This window comes from Heterocephalus glaber, unplaced genomic scaffold (assembly GCF_053883595.1).
Source record: "Heterocephalus glaber isolate CG9 unplaced genomic scaffold, H.glaber_assembly_v1.0 deba00001613, whole genome shotgun sequence".
NCBI lineage: Eukaryota > Metazoa > Chordata > Mammalia > Rodentia > Bathyergidae > Heterocephalus > Heterocephalus glaber.
In genome coordinates this window covers 21,227,147-21,246,574 of record NW_028258384.1, presented here as the reverse complement: position 1 = coordinate 21,246,574, position 19,428 = coordinate 21,227,147, and the positions used below count along the sequence as shown (strand labels likewise).

General features: G+C 37.3%; 2 pseudogenes; both read right to left on the bottom strand.

Moving 5' to 3' along the window:
- Positions 1–779: 779 nt before the first annotated feature.
- LOC101722881 (small ribosomal subunit protein uS11m pseudogene) lies at positions 780–6,958 on the bottom strand (annotated as a pseudogene).
- A 9,098-nt stretch (positions 6,959–16,056) lies between these two features.
- LOC101713100 (transgelin-2 pseudogene) lies at positions 16,057–16,790 on the bottom strand (annotated as a pseudogene).
- Positions 16,791–19,428: the final 2,638 nt, after the last annotated feature.

Genomic DNA, 19,428 nt, shown 5'->3' with positions numbered 1-19,428 from the left:
AAGAAAGAAAAAGAAAGGAAAGGAAGAAGAACAGAGAGACAGAAGGAAGCAAGAAAGAAAAAATAAGAAAGGAACATTTACATATGTCTTTGTGAATATATAGATTTTCATTTCTTTTGAGAAAATACCTAGAAGTGTAGTGGTTGGGTCATATGCTAGGTATATGTTTAACTTTTTAAGAAACTGCCAAAGTGCTTTCTAAAGAGAGTTTGCATCATTTTATTTTTTTATTAAGTTTATTTATTGGTACATTTTAGGTATACAGTGTAGTTATATTCATCATTGGGATCTTGTACCTTTACATGATGTATCTTGGTTCTTATTTTTTCCCCATTCCCGCACCCTCCCTTCACCCCCTCCACCCTTCCCTATTTATAAATAATTTGTTTCCATTTTTGTCCTTTTCTCATATTTTTTCTTTTCCCTTCTTTCTTTTCCCCTATCCCTCCCATTTCCCCTATTCCTTTAGACCTTCTCTTCCTATTTCACAGTATCAATTATACATTTTGATCCTTGTTTACACTTTTAGTTTCTCACACCAGAGAAACGATTCGGTATTTACACATGTGTGTCCTATTTATTTCACCTAAGAGTATGGCCTCAGTGGAGTTTGCATCATTTTAAATTCCCACCAGAAATGTATGTTCCAGTTCTACATCCTTGGCAACACTTGAAGTCACTCTTTTTTTATTTTAGCCATTCAGATGTACGCAGTATCTCATTGTGATTTTATTTGCAGTTTTTAATGGCTAATGATGCTGAACATCTTTGTTTATTTGTTATCCCAAAATCCAGGCCTTTCTAGGGCAGCAGCCTTTGGGTGAGGGGTGTTGTTTGTGATTGAGAAAACTTCCAAGACCCCGTGGTCAGTCACTTGCCAGCAGACCAGTGCCCTGGGCCCAGACCTTTCACAACTCGAATGTGGGTCACGCCCTTCACTGTAGCTTTCTGGCTGGGGCTATCCTGTGTCTGTGTTGCTATGCCTGTGCCCTTGTTCGCATACCGAACTCTTTTCGTGCCCCAGGAAGTGTGGGCAAGGGGCACGTTAATTGAAGAGACTATTTGGATCAGTGTGTCATTGTAGGTTGCTTTAATGTGTGCAATCGGGATCTCTTCAAATTTCTTTCCTGCCCACCACAAAGAGCTCTCCTGTCCCGGAACTGGAGGGTAAATGTTGAACCCGCTTCAGCTGGGAGGAGGCTTCATCCCAATTTCCTTCTTGGCCACAGCGTCTTGCAGCTCTTGGGTGGTGATGTGGATGGTCTGGGCTGAGGCTCTGGCCACAACCCGGGTCGTCTGGGGCCAAATACATGACCTCAGCTTCCAGGACCCCGCGTCTCTTACAACCTATATGACTTGAATTGACCTCAGTCCCGATTACTGTATTTTAAAATAAGTTTTGAAAGCAGATACTGATATAGCTTTTCTGCTGGGACTTTGGCCAGGAATACATTGACTCTGACCCTACAGAGCAATTTGGAAAGAATTGGCATCCTTGCAAAATTTAGTGCTTCAATCTCTGAAAATGGTACTCATTTATTTAGGTCTGTTCTAATTTCTATCAGCAATATTTTCTCTTTTCAGTATAAGGTTTCTCTTTTGTATATTTATTCCTATTTCATAGTTTTATACTACTGTGAAACAGTATTGGAAAAATTTTTACTTTCTGATTGTTCATTGCTAGAAAGTAGAAATACAACTGACTTTCACATATTGATTTTTGATTCTTACAACTTTGCTAAACTCAGAATTTTAGTAGCTTTTTTGTAGATATTACTGGATTTTCAATGCAGAAAATCATGTCTTCTACAGGAAAAAAAGAGACAGGTTTACTTCATTGTTTGCAATCTGGTTGCATCTGACTCCTTTTTTATGCTATATAGCACAAGGTGGAACAACTAAGAACAACGTTGAATAGAAGCAAGTGGAGAGTGCAGGATTTTTGCCAACTTCTTGATTTTAGCATTTAGTACAAAGTTTTAATAGTCAAGACTGTGTGGTACACTCATAAAAGATAAACCAAAAATAAACCAATCACTTTGGTGAATTAATATTTTTATTGGTGCATATTAGTTTAACAAAAGGTTTCATTGTGGCGCGTGGCATTTTCACACATGCTTGTAATATATTTTGATCATATCAGTCTTCCCATTCTGCTCCCTTACATCCCCTAACCCCTTTCCCTTATTCCTTTCCTCTTGTCTAATAATAGTCTCCCTTCTATTTTCATGCATTTTTTTTATTCCACATAAGAGGGAAAATTTATGATACTTGTCTTTCTGAGACTAGCTCATTTTACTTAACATTATGATTTCCAATTCCATCCATTTTCCTGCAAATGGCATAACCCATTCTTCTTTATGGACAAATAATACTCCATTGTGTGAACATGTAGTATTTTCTTTATCCATTATTCTATTCATGGGCATCCAAACTGGTTCCATATCTTGGATATTGTGAATTGTGCCACAAAAAACATGGACATGTAGATATCCTTATAATATGCTGACCTTACATCAGCTGCGTTTTTTTTGTTGTTTTTTTGTTTTTGTTTTTTTTGGTGCCGGGGATCAAACTCAGGATCTTGTGATGCAAGGCAGGCCTCAGAACCACTGAGCTAAATCCCCAGCCCCTCCCCCTTTTTTTGAGACAGGGTCTCACTGTGTAGTTCAGGCTGGTGTTGAACTCACAGTCATCCTCTGGCCACACTTTCCCAAGTACTGTGATTACAGGCATGTGCCACCATGTCAGGCTCTGGTTAACTGACTTTTTTGACAAGGGAAATATTGAATGGGAAAAGTGTTTTCAACAAACACTGACGAATCAACTACAGATACACATGAAAAAAATTAAGATAGACCCTTATTTCACACTCATAAATAAAATAATTCAAAATGGATCAAAGGCCTAAATGGAAAGCCTAAATCTAAATTTTCTTAAAAGAAAATATAGACATTCCTGACCTTGGTTTCTTATATATGACATCAAAAGGTAAAGGAACCAAAAAACAGACAAATTCAACTTCATCAAAATTACTTCCATGTTTTCAGCAAACACTATCAAAAAAGTGAAAAGACAATCTACAGAATATATTTGCAAACTGCATATCTGATATCTGATAATGGTCTGGTATTTAGTACATATACAATGCTCTTACAACTCAACAATAAACAAACTTTTTTCTTTGGATTATTGGACACTGAACCCAGGGCATTTGCACTGAGATTCAACCCTAGACCTTTCTTATTTTTTTAACTTTTTATTTACTAAGTGCCTGGGCTGTGCTCAAACCTGTGACACTTTTGTCTCAGCTTCCCAAGTGCTGTGATTATAGGCATGCACCAGTGTGCCTACCTCACAACTCAATAAAAATAATGAAAAGACAATCCTGTGTAAAAAAAAAAAAAAAGACAAAGGATTTGAATAGCTATTTCTCAAAAGTGGATACAGAAATGACCAAGACGAACATGAGAAGATATTCAATATCATTAGTCATGAGAAAGATGCAAATCAAAACCAAAATGAGGTACTACTTCACACCCACCATAATAACTATAGATAAGAAATAACTATTGACCAGGGGTAGAGAAATTGGAATCTTCATTCACAGGTAGTAGTAATATAAAATGTATAGCGGTTTTGTTTTGTATTGTTTTAGTACTGGGGATCGAACTCAGGACCTTGCACTTTCGAGGCAAGCAGCACCACCACTGAGCTAAACCCCGGCCCTGGTATAGCAGTTTTAAGAAAAGGTCCAAATGGGAAGGGGAAGTGGGAGGGGTAGGGGAAAGGAAAGAAGGGAAAGAATAAATATGAGAAAAGGAAAAAACATAAACAAAGTCCTTGTAAATAGGGAGGGCAGGGGAATGGGGAAAAAAATAAGAACCAAGATATATCATGTAAAGGTACAAATTCCCAATGATGACTGTCATCATATTGTATACCTAAAATGTACCAATAAACTTAATGAATTTAAAAAAAAGTTTAACATAGTGTTCCATTAGACTCAGAAACTCCACTCTTAGTTATATTATTCAAGAGAATAGAAAATAGGGCCGGGGCTTTAGCTCAGTGCTTTCACTGCCCCGAGTTCGATCCCCAGTACCAAAAAAAAAAAAAAAAAGAGAATAGAAAATAGATGCCTTCATAGAAACTTATATGAATGTTTATATTCCTTTTATTTATAGTTGCTAAAAAAGAGAACCCAAATGTCCATCAATTTATGAATGGACAAACAAAATGTGGTAGACTCATACAGTGAAATATTATCCTGCTATAAAAAATAAAGAACTGACTCATGTTACAACATAGATGAACCTTGAAAACATTATGCAAAGTGAAAGAAGCTAGTCACAAAAAGCCACACATTGTATGATATCATTTATGTGAAATGTCCACAATAGGCAAATGCATAAGGACAAAAGCAGATTAGTGATCCCCAGGAGTTCAGGAGAAGGGGAAATTAATGAGTATAAGGTTTATTTTTCAGATAATAGAAAATGTTCTGGAATTATAGAGTGATGATGGTTGCACAATTTTGTGGATATATACAAAATTCAATATAAATTTTCAATGGGTTATGTAGTGTGAATTATATCTTAGTTTTTAAAAGACTGTATATTGAACAACCATGAAAAATGGAGCTAGTGTTTCACTCTAGAACTTATCACCTATTATAAATGATAAATTCAGGATTCCTGTCATAATATACCCTACTGTACAGGAAGATATCTTCTAGTCTTGTTTGCAGCATCCCATGGGAACTGGGCCTCAGGGAGCTGGTACAAATGCTGATACTCTGGCTACTGTTATTGCTAGTGTTAACACACTGTTCTTTACCTCTGGCCCTGGAGTGCTGTGTCTTCTGCCAGAATCTATGAAACTGTGGGTAACTTGTTACATAGTGTAAAATCTCAAACCCTTCGATGTTCCTGACAAGGACTATAAAAACAATTTAGTTCAACTTTCTCATTTTACGTATTTCAAAGCTAAATCATATAGCTATATATTTTTTTTCCAAGAAAACTGAGCAAGAAGAAATCTATAAGAAGCAAAAGTTGATAACTTTATGAAATAAGCTTATTAACCCTTGGCAACTTTGTCCTTAAGTTGTTAGCATTTGTCATGGCAGTTTCTCATTGTTTGATACACTCATTAGAATACCATTTTGAATACCCAACTCCAAAGAGGATTCTCTTGTCTTTGCTTTATGGCATTTATAGACCTAAAACCTCTCCTTCTGCTTCTAATAGTATCTATGAAAGAGCAAAGAGAAAAGAGGTCTGAAATGAAGAATCACTGGTGTATGTAGAAATTTGTGACAAATTTATCCTTGGTTATCAGGAAAAATGGTGGCATTATGAAAAATAGTTTAGAATAACTGAATGCTTCTTGAAGTGTATCAGATTTTCAGGACAAATTTAGTAAAATAGATAACTGCTATCTCAGTGATATAGTACTTGATAATGAATCATGTTATAGCACCACTTTTTTACTCTGGTTCTTATGTATCACTGCAGAAAATGTAATTCTACAGTGACCACTGTTTCTTTAGTTTCTTTCCCTCACAGAAATTTTCACACATACTGATGGTTTCTTATTCTCTGGCTCTCCTCTCTTTCGGTTTCCTGGGTTTGTTTGTTTGTTTTTCTTTTTTCTTTAACAACACAATGTCTCGGCTCCTGGGTAGAGGAATCATAGCAAAAGTGACAGTTTACTTCCCCTTCACACTTCTTATACTTCCTAAAGAATCTTCAAATTTCTGTTTCGCTAGGGACCATCATTTGCTCTTCGTGCATTATTTACTTACTAGCACAATGTGTGGGACAGGATATTTATCTTAGAAAACCATGAATTACATATGGATTTTAGATGCACAAAGAGCTAGTTCTCTTATGAAATTTTATCATTCTTCATGTTTAATTTTCAAATCAGAATTAAATTAATTTTATCATAGGCAAGAGCCTGGTACAGTGTTTTTGTTAAAGGAGGTAATTGCTTTCTTTGATTTTTTTAAAATAAAAGTTACAAGGAATGAATAGAAATAGTCACAGCTTTTCCAAAAAGCAAAGTAATAAGTTACAATCTTTTAAAGTTCAATAACAAGATATACCCAACTCTGGAAAGCCATGTAGATAGCTACTTTGACAGAATAATTTACAAAACACTTTAGCAGATTTCTCACAGAAAGAATCTTTTTAGCCATAGCAGAGTATTCATAGGTTATCAGATTTAGTTTGAGAGTATAGCCCTGGTATTCTATAAAGACACAAGTAAGTTAATTTCCATGAGTAATCTAGTTGACCATCTACTTGAAATAATAAATTTTCAAACTTATGGTTATCTACCTTTTTATGAAGACATACATGTAAAAGATTTTTTTTTTTACTTAATAGCAGATTTCTTCATCTCAGTATAAAAATGACAGGAACAAGGATATTTTACCATTACTTACAAAATATACCATTACTTACAAAATGAAGGACTATTTAGTGACTTCAGGTAAAAGCAGTTCATTAGGGAGAAGCTGAGAACGTGCCAGATAACCAACTGAAAAGTGAAAACAAAATCAAGGTAATTTTTGGCTGTGTGGTTGTTGTTTTAATGACCACATCAAATCAACCACATCAAATGTTGATTTCTTTTTCATCAAAGTGACTGCATGTACTACCTGGTTGACTTGGGACCAGCCAAGAGAAAGACTACCCCTCTCTTAGTCTATTTTGGTTCGTCCTGAGTTCAATCCCTGGTACCAAAAAAACCCCCCAAAAACAAACAAACAAAAAATATTTTGCTTCATTTTTCCTTTCTAATAAGAGAAAACAGATTGAGTCAATTATACTCTTACATAATCTTTCTGTCCCCCCAGCTTTCTCATTGTCCTGCTTCTAAAGCTGGCAATTTGAAGGTCACAATTGTTTGACCTCATCAACTCCAAAGCCTTTTGTCTCCACGCCATGTTCACATCTTAAATTATTTTGTACAAAATTTAGTCAGTGATTTCATTTTGATAAAAACTGTACATGATACTCATGCCACGGAGCTATTGACCACACTTTGAGGGACACTGCTATGAATGTGAGCATGGGGGGATGAGAGATGGTTGAGAGAGGTCTTATTTGAAGTTCTGATTTCTTTGTAAAATAGGTGAGTTTCTCTGCTTTTTTTCGGTCTTTCATTCCATTGGAATACTACAACCTTCGGTATCCAAACCAAAGTAAAACTTTTTTTTTTTTTTTGGTTTAAATTTCTTAATTGGTACATTTTAGGTATACAATAAATACATTTACATTTATCATTGGGTGTTTGTACCTGTACATGATGTATCTTGGTTCTTATTTTTTCCCCATTATCTGTGTGCCCTTCACCCCCTCCACCCTTCCCTATTTACATAGAATTCCTTTCCATTTTTTACTTTTCTCATAACTTTTTCTTTCCCTTCTTTCCTTTCCCCTTCCCCTCCCACCACCCCTACCCCTTTGGACCTTTTCTTCCTATTTCAAATTATCACTTATTCGTTTTAATCATTTTAACCCTTATTTACACTTTCAGTTTCCCACACTAGAGAAACTATTCGGTATTTAAACATGTGTGTCCTATTTATTTCACTTATGAGTATGGCCTCAATATGCATCCATTTAGGTATACATGTCTCTACTTTCTCGTTCTTAATGGCTGAGTAGTACTCCATTTTATAAAAAAACCACATCTTCTATATCCAGTTTCCAGTTGATGGACACTTGGGCTGTTTCCAAGCTTTAGCTATTACAAACTGTGCCGCTATAAACATGGGTGCACATATATCACTGTGGGATGATTCCTTTAATTCTTTGGGGAAGATCCCCAGCAGGGCGATAGCTGGGTCGAATGGAACCTCTAGTCCTAGTTCTTTGAGGTATCTCCATACTGATTTCCACAGTGGTTGCACCAGTCTACACTCCCACCAGCAGTGGAGCAGGGTTCCTTTCTCTCCACACCCTGCCAGCATTTGTTATTGGTTGATTTCTTGATAGCAGCCATTCTTTCTGGGGTGAGGTGGAATCTCAGGGTTGTTTTCATCTGCATCTCTCCAATGACCAGTGATGTTGAACATTTTTTCATATGTTTATTTGCTGCTTTTACTTCTTTGTCTGAGACATGTCTGTTCATTTCAGATGCCCATTTTTGAATTGGGTCTTTAAATTTGGGGGGTCTGATTTTTCCCAGTTCTTTATATATTCTAGATAGTAGTCCTTTGTCTGAGGTACAGCTGCTAAAATTTTTTTCCCACATTGTAGGTTGTCTCTTAGCTCTGTTGGTGGTTTCTCTTGCAGTGCAGGAGCTTTTTAATGAGATGAGATTCCAGTTGTTGATTCTTTGTGCTAGTTCCCGTGCTATTGAGATTTTGTTCATAAAGTCTTTTCCTATGCCAATGTGTTCAAGAGTTCTACCTAACTTATCTTCCAGCAAGTTTAGTGATTCTGGTTTAATATTTAGATCTTTAAACCACTTCGATCTTAGTTTACTGCATGGTGATAGATATGGGTCTAGTTTTAATCTTTGGCAGATTGAAATCCAGTTTTTCCAACACCATTTATTAAATAGGCTATCTCTCCTCTGATGATGGTAGTTGGCTCCTTTGTCGAAGATGAGGTGACTGAGCATGTCTGGAGTTGTTTCTGCATCTTCTAATCTATTCCACTGTTCCTCAGGTCTGTTTCTTTGCCATTACCATGGTGTTTTTATCACAGTAGCTTTGTAGTATAGTTTCAAAGTGGGGATTGTGATTCCCCCTGCCATGTCTCTGTTGCTTAGGATTGCTTTTGCTATTCTCTTCTGGTTCCAAATGAATTTTTGGATTGTTTTCTCCAGTTCTGTGAAATATATTGTTGGAATTTCAATCGGCATTGCATTAAATCTATGTAGTAGTTTTGGAAGTTTGGCCATTTTCACTATATTGGTTCTTCCTACCCAGGAACTAGGGATGTCTTTCCATTTTCTTATATCCTCTTCAATCTCTTTTTCAGAGTGCTGTGGTTTTCAGTGTAGAGGTCTTTTGCTTCCTTTGTTAGACTGATTCCTAGATATTTCATTTTTTTGGATGTGATTGTAAATGGAGTTGTTTCCCTAATTTCTCTCTCAGTGAGTCTGTTATTTGTGTATAAGAAGGCTATTGCTTTTTGAGTGTTACCCTTGCATTCAGCTACTCTACTGAATCTGTCAATTAAGACTAGAAGTCTGTGGCCAACAAAGTAAAACTTTTTATGATGATATCATTCCACAAAGTTGAATCTTCTCATTTTGAGTCACTGGAGTATTTTATGTATACCATTATTGTGTACTTACCATACATTGTAAAAATTGATTGTTTCTGCCTCCTTCTTAAATTATGGTGTTTCTCAGGGCTTTGTTTTTTATCTTCCTCTTTCTTCATTCTTTAAATATTCCCTAGGCTTGTCCAAGAAGTGGTGGGGGTGGGGAGGGGATGAAAAAAGAGTTGAGATGTGTTATGTACATGTATCAACTCCCCCAATGAATGTAGTCATTATGTACTGCAAACTTGTAATAATAAAAATAATAAAAAAAATTCCCTAGGCATTATTATCCATGCCCATGGCTTCAACTATCACTCACTCATATAATTAATGACTGTCATGTCTATATAAGCTGTAGCCCACATCTCTCTTGGTCTCCAAATCCATACTTTGAATTGTGCTCTGGACATCTGTACAAGCTTTTAAAATGTATCACGTCTCAGCATTCAAAACTGGACTTATTTTCCTCTGTGCTCCCAATCCCTATCCAAAGCCTGCTCCTCTTTTTCTATTTTCTGTCTGGGAAATGGCCCCATTATGTATTCAGTTATTGAAGTCAGAAACACAGCAGCCATTCTACATACCTTCTTTCTAGATCACTAGATATTTAAGAAACAAATCAACATAATGCAAAATGCTGTTATTATTTGTGTCTTAATTCAGTAAACAACAATATATTTTTAGGACACTTGGGGAAATTAGAAGATAGATTGAGTACTGGAAACTAGTAAATAATTATGATAAAGGCACTGGAATTATATTTTTAAAACTCTCATGTTCTAGAGATATATACTGAAGTAATTATAGGGGGGAAAGATATAATGTCAAAGATTTGCCTTAAAATACTGAAGGTCAAACCATATACAAATATTAACTTTAAAAGTATTATAGACCTAAACCTAAAATCTAAAACTATAAAATTTCAGAAGAAAGCATATGAAAGTAAATCATTGAGATCTTAGGTTTGGATACCAATCTATGGCCGTACCACACTGAACTTGTCTGGTATTGTCAAAAGCATAATGCATAACAGAACAAGTTAATAAATTGAAATTTATCAAACAAAATTTTCAAATTTCTGATATTCAAAAGATACATTTAGAAGAGTAAAAGGAAAACGCAATGCTGAAACATACAGAATATCTTTGCAAAGCATATAAGTGATCATAATATACAGTGTTTAAATTTTTTAAGACTTATTACAATAAAAGACACATGGCTACGAATCCACCTCAAAATATTCCTTCCCACTTGGAACACACTTATCCCATCATTCTTGCCACTCTGCAGCTTTTCTGGAAGTCCTCTTTTGTGAATGTCTTTATGAGGTGTGATTAAAAAGTACAGTGAATGCCACTGCCAAGTGTCATCCAATGGAAAGATAGGGTTCTGAAAATATTTTAGTGTGTCTTCATTCACCTTATTCTCTGCATACAGTACCATGTGACTTCTGGCTCTTCCTCAAAGTCAAATGACTGCGAAAGGTAAACATTTTTAATATAATCAGGACATTGAGGCAGTCATGACAGTGCAACTAATGACACTCATGAAAAAGGACTTCCAAAACTGCTTCAGAAAGTGGCAAGAAAGATGGAAAAAGTGTGTTTAGGGGGAGGGGGGAGAGTATTATAAGGGGGATTGATAGCAATGTGTCTTTTGCTGTAATACATTTTAAAAAATTTAAGTATTCACTATAATTTTCAGTCACACCTTATGTATTTGATAATTATATTCCAAACATATAAAGAACTAAAACTCAATAAAAAGTAAACAAAAAAGTAATAAAATGGGTGTGAGAAAAGAGCTAATATAGTAGTCTTGTTGCTTACTCCTTACATTTCTCTAAGAGAAACTTGCAGCCATTATCGATCCCTGGACAACTTTTGGGAATATGGTTCCTGAAAAAAAATTTTTCACACTGGGGATTGAACCCAGGGCCTTTACACCTTTGCAATTAACTATATCCCCAGCCTTTTAAAAATTTTTAATTTTAAGACACAATCTTGCTAAAGCTGGTCCCAGACTTGTGATCCTTCCACCTCAGTATCCCAGTGTGCTGGGATTACCAACATGTGCCACCACATCTGTACTGGATGGTTCTTTATATTAATGATTAAGGATTATATTGTGTACAACTGGAGCCATGGACTATATTATGCTATCTTATCCAGTTTTCTTTGCCCAAACATCAAAACTGATGCTGTGTACCTGGTTTTACTGTTGAAGTCTTGAGTTGTAGTTGCCATAGCTAGTTGTATAGCAGCCTGTGCTATGTGGCCAGCCTTCTGTGCATACTCCAGATCCTGAATGGGCTTTCCTTCCCAGAGGACCTTCACATAATATGTCCCTGCAGTTCCTGGCTAGAGAAAAAGTATACGTCCTATGAGATCCCTTGGACAGGATTTGGTAGCCTCTGCCTGACTACTCAGGACTCCACCCAAAAGACATGGCTTTTCTATCACTGCTACTGTATACTTTTTCTGTACATATTACCATGAGTAAATATTAGCCAAGAGTAAAACCTACTACTGAGTTTTGTGAACCCTTCTAGGGAGTTAGTGAACTTAAGATAGTCTTAAGACCTCTGAGACAAATAGGAAAAGAATTTGAACAAACACTTCATCAAAGAAGACAAAAGAATGGCTAATAAGTACATGAAAAGTTGATAAACAACATTAAACATCTGGGAAATGCAAAATAAATCACAATGAAATACTATCATGTGCCTATTAGGTAAAAATTAAAATGATTGATCATACCAACTGTGACAAGGATGTGACAATGCTGATATAACATAGTACAACCACTTTAGAAAAATAACTTGGCAGCTAGACATATACCTGCCATACAATCTAGCCATTCTATTTCTATATATTTATTCATGAGAAGAAAGCTATGTGTTCACAAAAAAAAATTGTACATGGATATTCTTAACAGATTTATTTGTAATAGCTCCAAACTGGAAACAACCAAAATATCCATCAAGAGGTGAATGGGTAAACACACTGTTCCAGAATCATGAAAAGAAATACATGGCGATGCGGAATTTGGGTAAAATAATAAAAGTTTACTTGCAAGCAGGCGGGACTGCCAGAAACTGGTCCGTCAGAGTCCGCGCCCTCATTCTTTGTTATTCACCTTTTATACTTTTGTTAGTCATTATCTCATCTCTAGTGGTCTTTGTTAAGTAAATAAAGTTCCAATTTCTGCTAAATGGTTAAACACAGGTGGTTTCTGTCACTGATTACAGTCCTAAACACATGACAGTTATGGCACACATATCACAAGTTTGTTCAGGGATTGCCACTTTGTTCTTCAGAGCTAAGATGTTATCTATAGTGGAGCTACAGATCATAGGAGCTATACAAACTTCACTTTAAACAACAAAAGCAATGGGCTAAGGCAAGCTTTTAAAAGGGATACACTAACTATTTTGCTACTACAACTACTTTAATAGCTAATCTACTAAACTTACTTTAAAACTTTTCTCTATCAACACTATTGTACATGCATTCAATAGACAGCAACTCAGTAACCAAAATAAAGAATTATGGCTCCACATAATAAAATGAGTAAATCTTAAAATAATTATGCTGACTGAAAGAAATCACACAAAAGACATATTGTATGTATTCTTGTATTTGTGAAAAAATAATCTGTAGTGTCAGGAAGCAGCTCACTGGATTTTGGATTGGGGAAAGAGTTCAGTGAGAACCAAGATGATCTAAGAAAACATTGAGGGTGGAGTGGCTGTGAATGTGGTTCAGTGGTAGAGCACATTCTTAGCATGCCAGATACCCTGGGTTCAAGCTCTAGCAACAAACAAATAAAAAACATTTTGAGGCAATGGGTTCATTTGTTACTTTGTGGGGTGGTTTCATGGGTGTATACATATTTTAAAACCTTCAAATTGTAGACTTTAAATATGTGCAGTTCAATGTATATGAAATGTATAAAACTAAAAAATTCCATTTTTAAAAAAGGTCCAATGCTACTTATTTACATTCTCAAGTATTTCCAGCAATCTAATTTGTCTCCTCTGTAAACACAAGATCAAACGTAGAGTTTCCAGGCAGTGGGCAAGAGTTAGAGGGCCTGGACAATAGAGCTAGAAGTTACACTGCCCCAAAGACTGGTTAGTAGAGACAGAGAGAGAGAGAGAGAGAACAAAAACAGAAACAGAAACAGTTTCCATCTGAGAAAAAATGGAAGGGGTAGGGTCTAGATGAAGCAGTGCTGGTGATATGCTCATTATTTGTAAAGGCTAGCTGGTAAGTATATGAATTTTATTATACAAAAAGTGTAATTAATTTAGAATATGGGTTATTTATAGAGAAGAACTAAAACTCAAAATATTTGAAATTGGTTGTATACTGGCAGGGAAAATGTGGGAAAGACGAACAGCTATTATTTACTGGTTAAATTTGGATCCAGTTTGTGTATTGCCTTGTTAATAAAAACAATTTTGAAAAAGAAAAGGTAATAAGTCAACATCAGATATGTACTAAAAATGTTCTTCTGTTATGTAAACTAAGTTGTATAAATCAGTTAATGATTAATGCAATAAATTTAGTGATTTTGATAATGACTGTTTGAAAGTGTAAAAAAATTCTGATCTAATTTTACTTGTATAGTTTGAGTAGAAGAAAGGAATTCTACATTTGGAAGGTATAAGCATTCAGATACAATATTTGAAAGCTATAAAGATTTTTTTTAAGAATATATAATTTTGGCAGAGCTTTATGAGTTGAAAAGAATCGTTAAAAAGGTACTTATACATATACATCAAATATCTTGTACTTCTAGTTGAGAAGCATTTTTATTATATGCTGTATCACACTATTATAGCTTCTTGCATAATGTCTTAGTCATTTTCTCATCTCTGAGACACAATACACAACACCCACAATTTAAAGAAAGAAAGGTTTATTTTGGCTCACAGTTTGTAGATATTTCAGTCCATAGTCAGCTGGCTCCAAGGCAGGGCAGCATGGCAAAGGGCATCTAGTGGCATGGAAGGCAGGGAACAGAAAGAGTTCAAGGGGAGAGAAAGGGAGATATAACCTTCCAGGCTACACCCCCAGTGATCCATTTTCTTTGACCAGGCTCCACTTCCTAAGATCACATTTAGCTATAAGTTCATCAGTAGACTACCAATGAGTATCATGTTCCCATGAGTCAATCACCTCCCAAAACCCCTGTCTATGAGTGTGTGAGGCTTTGGGGGGACATCCAGATATAAATCATAGCACATAAAGAGGAGAAAAATTTTAGGAATAGGGGAGAATTCAAGAAAGGAAAAGAATTCAGGTGTGGTATACAACTGTAATCCCAGCACTGTGGGAGGCTTAGACAGGAGAATAGGATGTTTGAGCCCAGTCTGGGCAATCTAGCAATTTATCAAGACCCTGTCATGCAATAAAAGGGGGCGGGGCTAGGTGGGAATGTAGATCTGTGCAAAGACCTTGGTTTTAATCCCCAGTACTGGGAAAAATAAACACAAAAAAGAAAAAGAATGTCTTCGAGCCTCCTCCCCGCATCTCTCTACTTTTCGGGAATCTTTGATTACCATAGAGGAAATTTTTAAAAATGTATATCTTAAAGTTTATAAATTTGGGATTTTGGAGATTCAGACAAAGGGTTCTGAATCCATAGTGGATTCAAAACAGTTGATCTGAATGGTATCCAGACTAAAAGAATTAGCTGCTAATAAAAAATAAGAACCCAGGAAATGCTATACTAGATCAAATCAGTGTCATCACGGGATTTTTTTGTGTGTGTAAGAACCCTGTGTCCTTCCTTCAAAGTAATGACTTTATAATATTTTTCAAAACACTTTTAATATCCTAAAGCAACCTTTTATATCTCATTAGGGATCTATAATCATTAAATTTACCTAAATTTTTCTTCGATCTATTTGTAATGGAGGCTGGGCAGCAGAGTGTTAAGGGCATACACTAGTCATAAACTTGGGTTGGAATCTTAGATCTTGGACAACACATTTATCTAACTCACTCTTGCCATCTATAAAATGTAGATAATTAAAAAGCTACTTCACAAATTTGTTGTGAGTATTCAGTGAGAAGATTCATGTAAATCTCAGCATAAGGCCAATAGTGAATAAGTTATAGGTATGTCATTCTTTTCTTTTTTTTTTCCCCCAAAACGACCATGATTATTTGTTTAAATCAGCAAACTCATATTCCTCAAGCCCCAGATCGTGGTGGGCAGCCCTCCTTCTTCTCTTCCCTCAGCCCCATCCCTGAGCCATAGTGAGGGGAATGGAAAATGAGAAACCAAGAGGGCCTCTGCAGGGAAGGCTGCCCCAGATGTGTGGTGAGCACAGCGCAGCAGCTGTGGCTGGAGCGGCAGTCGCCACAAGGCCCTCCCTATAAATTAAGTCCCTGCAGCCACAGCTTCGGGACAGGCATACTTGTGGAAGGAAGGCCAGTCCAACCCCAGGCCAGAAGGCAGCATCCCTGACTCTGAGCCAAGGACCGCTGAGAGCACAGAGCTCAGGGTCAGGAGAGGCCAGAGAAAGAGGACAGGAATGGTGGGGAGCGGAAGGCTAAGACCTCCCAAATTTTGGTTCCAGGGGAAAAGTTGGTCCAGTTTTGATGGGCGTGGGGGAGGAATGTATTAATAAGCGCAGGGGGAGAGGTTCCATCAGGCACCCCCACAGGTGACAGGAAAGACTGGGTCCCCGCCCTGGCAGAGGGGAGCTTGAGAGCTCCGGAGACTCTCAAGGGAATGTCACTGCTAAAACGTATATACATATATATTAACCATTCATGGGAGGGCAGCAGGGCGGGGCAGGATCAGAGGATCTGGCGTGGCATCCTGTCACCAGTCATCCCTGCCTGAGATGCCCCTCGGTTGATGCCCATCTGTGACCCGATCACATTCTTGCCCTCTTGCAGCTGGTTGTCCAAGAAGTTCCTAGGGTTCTCCTTGGATTTCTTAGGAAACCAGTTGGAATCCCCAGAGAAGAGCCCATCATCCCGGGCCACAGCCAGCCCACCCAGGTTCATCAGTGTCCACTGTACACAGGCCATGTTCTTTCCTTATAAGAGATCCACAGTTTGAAAGATGTCAGTGGTCTTGATGCCGTAGCGCTCAGCCGCTTGCAGGAACTGAGAGATCTGCTCCATCTGCTTGAAGGCCATGGTGGAGGCCTGGATCTTCTTCACTGGGGCCTGCCCCTCAAGGTACAGCCCATTGATGAGCTCACACAGCACCGTGCCATCTTTGAGCCAGTTCTGGAAGTTCTCACTCCCAGGCTGGGGCCGGCCCACATCCTTTCGGCACTGGGTGGTGATCCACTGGATCAGGACCTGCTCCAGGTAAGAGTCATACTGTTTCTCAACCTTCTGTTGTACTTCCCGGCTCAGGCCATATGCAGGTCCCCTGTTGACCATTCTGAAAGCCTGTGGTGTCTGTGGGGAGCATCAGGGCAGGCTGGATACTGCGCGTGCACCACAGGGGCTGCAGCTGGAGTGTTGCCAGGTACGTCATTCTTAATTTGTATTTTTAGCCTGCAAATTTTCTTGGTGTTTACTATTATCAGTGTTAAGTCCATTAATTGAAAGAAAATTCCTTTTATTATAAGGGCTGAGCTATAAAATGGTGAAATAGTTGCCTACACGAAAGATATGATTTTAAAAATATCAAGATTTTTGCCCTCTTTTTTCTCTCCACATAAACACAACATACTCATCTAATCACTTTCAATTCACCACTGAAGATCCATCTCTTTATTGACTTTGGTCAAAATTCAGGTCAAAACTGAAACATCTCCAAGGTGAGTACTTTTATACATTTTAAATAATGGATCGAATGAAGAATGTAAGACAAATTTGAATTCTCTAGCCAGGAGATGCTGAGAGGTACTAAATAGAAGAAGGTAGTCAAAGAAATGGAATTCCATCTTCACAAACATCATGGTTAGGGAAGCTATTTAGTGTAGTGCATTGTTTCACAAACAGTTCTAACAATCAGTCATTTTTTTAGACAAGTAGATTCCCAGACCTTACCCTGAGATTTAGTAGGTTTAGGCCGTGTTCCAGAAATCTGAAGGCATTATGGGCACCCAAGGAATTCCTAAGCATTGGTAAATTTGAGAAATGTTGGAGAAGTTAGGAGCTCAGGCTTTGGAATCAGACTACACCTAAATTGAAATCCTAATCTCCCCCTGTGGGGTTGGCTGATCAGGAAGTTTATTACCCATCTTTAACCTCAGTTGTCATCCCTACAAAATGTGGTTTGGGAATTAAATAAGTTAATGTATATAAGACATTTGCCTAACAATGGGCATTGAAAAAATAGTTGGCATTACTATTAGATGGCTTAAGTTTCAGTCCATTTATATTTACATATGAATCTTATACTTACATATGAATCTTAAGGCCTGTATCTCTCAGGCCTTAAGTAGTTTCCTCTATGATAGTATCAGAATTGACTCTTGAATTATTCATTGATAAATTATGTTAGGAATGCAACTGGGTGCAGTCACTCCTTTGGGCAACATTTTGCTTGTGTCCTTTGAAGCCAAAGTTAGAGAAATTCTCGTTGTCATCTTTTATATATTTATGCCTTATCATGCAAAATAAACATTCAGAGTGTCTGAAGATTCCAGTTCATACCCTATACCATAGTCGGTGGATGTCACATCCCCCTGGAAAATTGGTTTTTGTCAGTTACAAGGTTTTCAGATGTTCCAACTTGAAAAGACCCAGGAAATACTTTGAGTTACAGTTTAAGTAAGGCTTTGAAAGAACTTCAGAGTAGAAGACTTCCAGGTAGTAGCAGGTGGGGTGTTAGAGAAACAGAAATGGACAGAGACAAACAAAACAGAAAAATTCAAAGACATATTGACAAAAACAAGGAAAAGACCACAAAAAAGATACAGACACATGTATAATACCAGACAGAAGAGGCAAGGAACTGAGGGACACAGAAAGAAAAACAAAAATGGCGAAAACAGGAAGAGACACAGAGAGAGCTAGACAGAGATATACATAGCAGCAGAGACAAACACAGAAGGAAAGAGACCAAGACATGTGCTGGGATAAAAGCTTCTATTGTTATTTATACAAGTAGGTTTTCACTTAGGAATTTCTCTCTCAGTTAAGAAAGGGGGAAATTCTTTCATTTCACACAATTTTAAAGTAATTGCTATGAGAAAGGCTCTGTGGAAATACAAGCATTTTAGCCTCTGGTTGGGAGAAGTAAGAAAGTAATAAGGCAGACTATGATAAGCAGCATTAAACCACAAAGTACTATATAGTAAAAAATGGAAAGAATACATTCATTTGGAAGGTGGAAAAGGTAGCATTGTAGCTGGACCCTGAAGGATAACTAAGGATTTAACAGATGGAGGGGGAAAGAATTTTCAAACAATGTATAAGAGCACTAGTAAGAACTTGGAGCAAGGAAAACAAAGGATGTGCTTAAGAAGATGGAATGGTACAGTTAGGCTACAGTTTAGGTTAGAGATCATTTGAAAATGGCTATTCTCAGATTTTCATCCCATCTCTACTGTATCATGATGTCTGAGAATAAATCCCTGGAACTGTCGCAGTGTGTGACTGTGGCTGCATAGAGGATGAAGAAGATTATTCAGAGACAAGGTTTAGTTCATGCACCAAGAATTCAGAGTGGCTGCCTCTTGGGCATAAGAGACCCTCAGGGAAACAGCAACCAACTGATACCTCTGTGGTTATTTATTTGCAAGTCAAGGACACAAGAATAAAGACATAGAAGAAAAGCATTTTTCAACATACTGTATAGGAGTTTTGGGGACCAGGCCAGAATAGAATGGTTTGTTACAGGCCACATGTTGACCTAGTTTAGGCAATCTTATTGGGACAGAGGGAACACATTGACCAAAGCAGACATGTCTGGTAGTAACTTGTTCTTAATTCTGCTGACTGTTGTCCTGCAGATTCTGCTGTAAACTCTAAGCATGCATTCCAGGAGCTTGGGACTGTTGTTCTTCAAGGTCCCTTCCTTAGCACACTTGAGTTCAATCACTCCTTTGCCCTGCATCTCCCCACATGGAATTGACACTTTTACAAAAACAACAGTTGTGCACAGTTCACTAGTCTGTGGACTATACTTTGAGAAATACTGATTT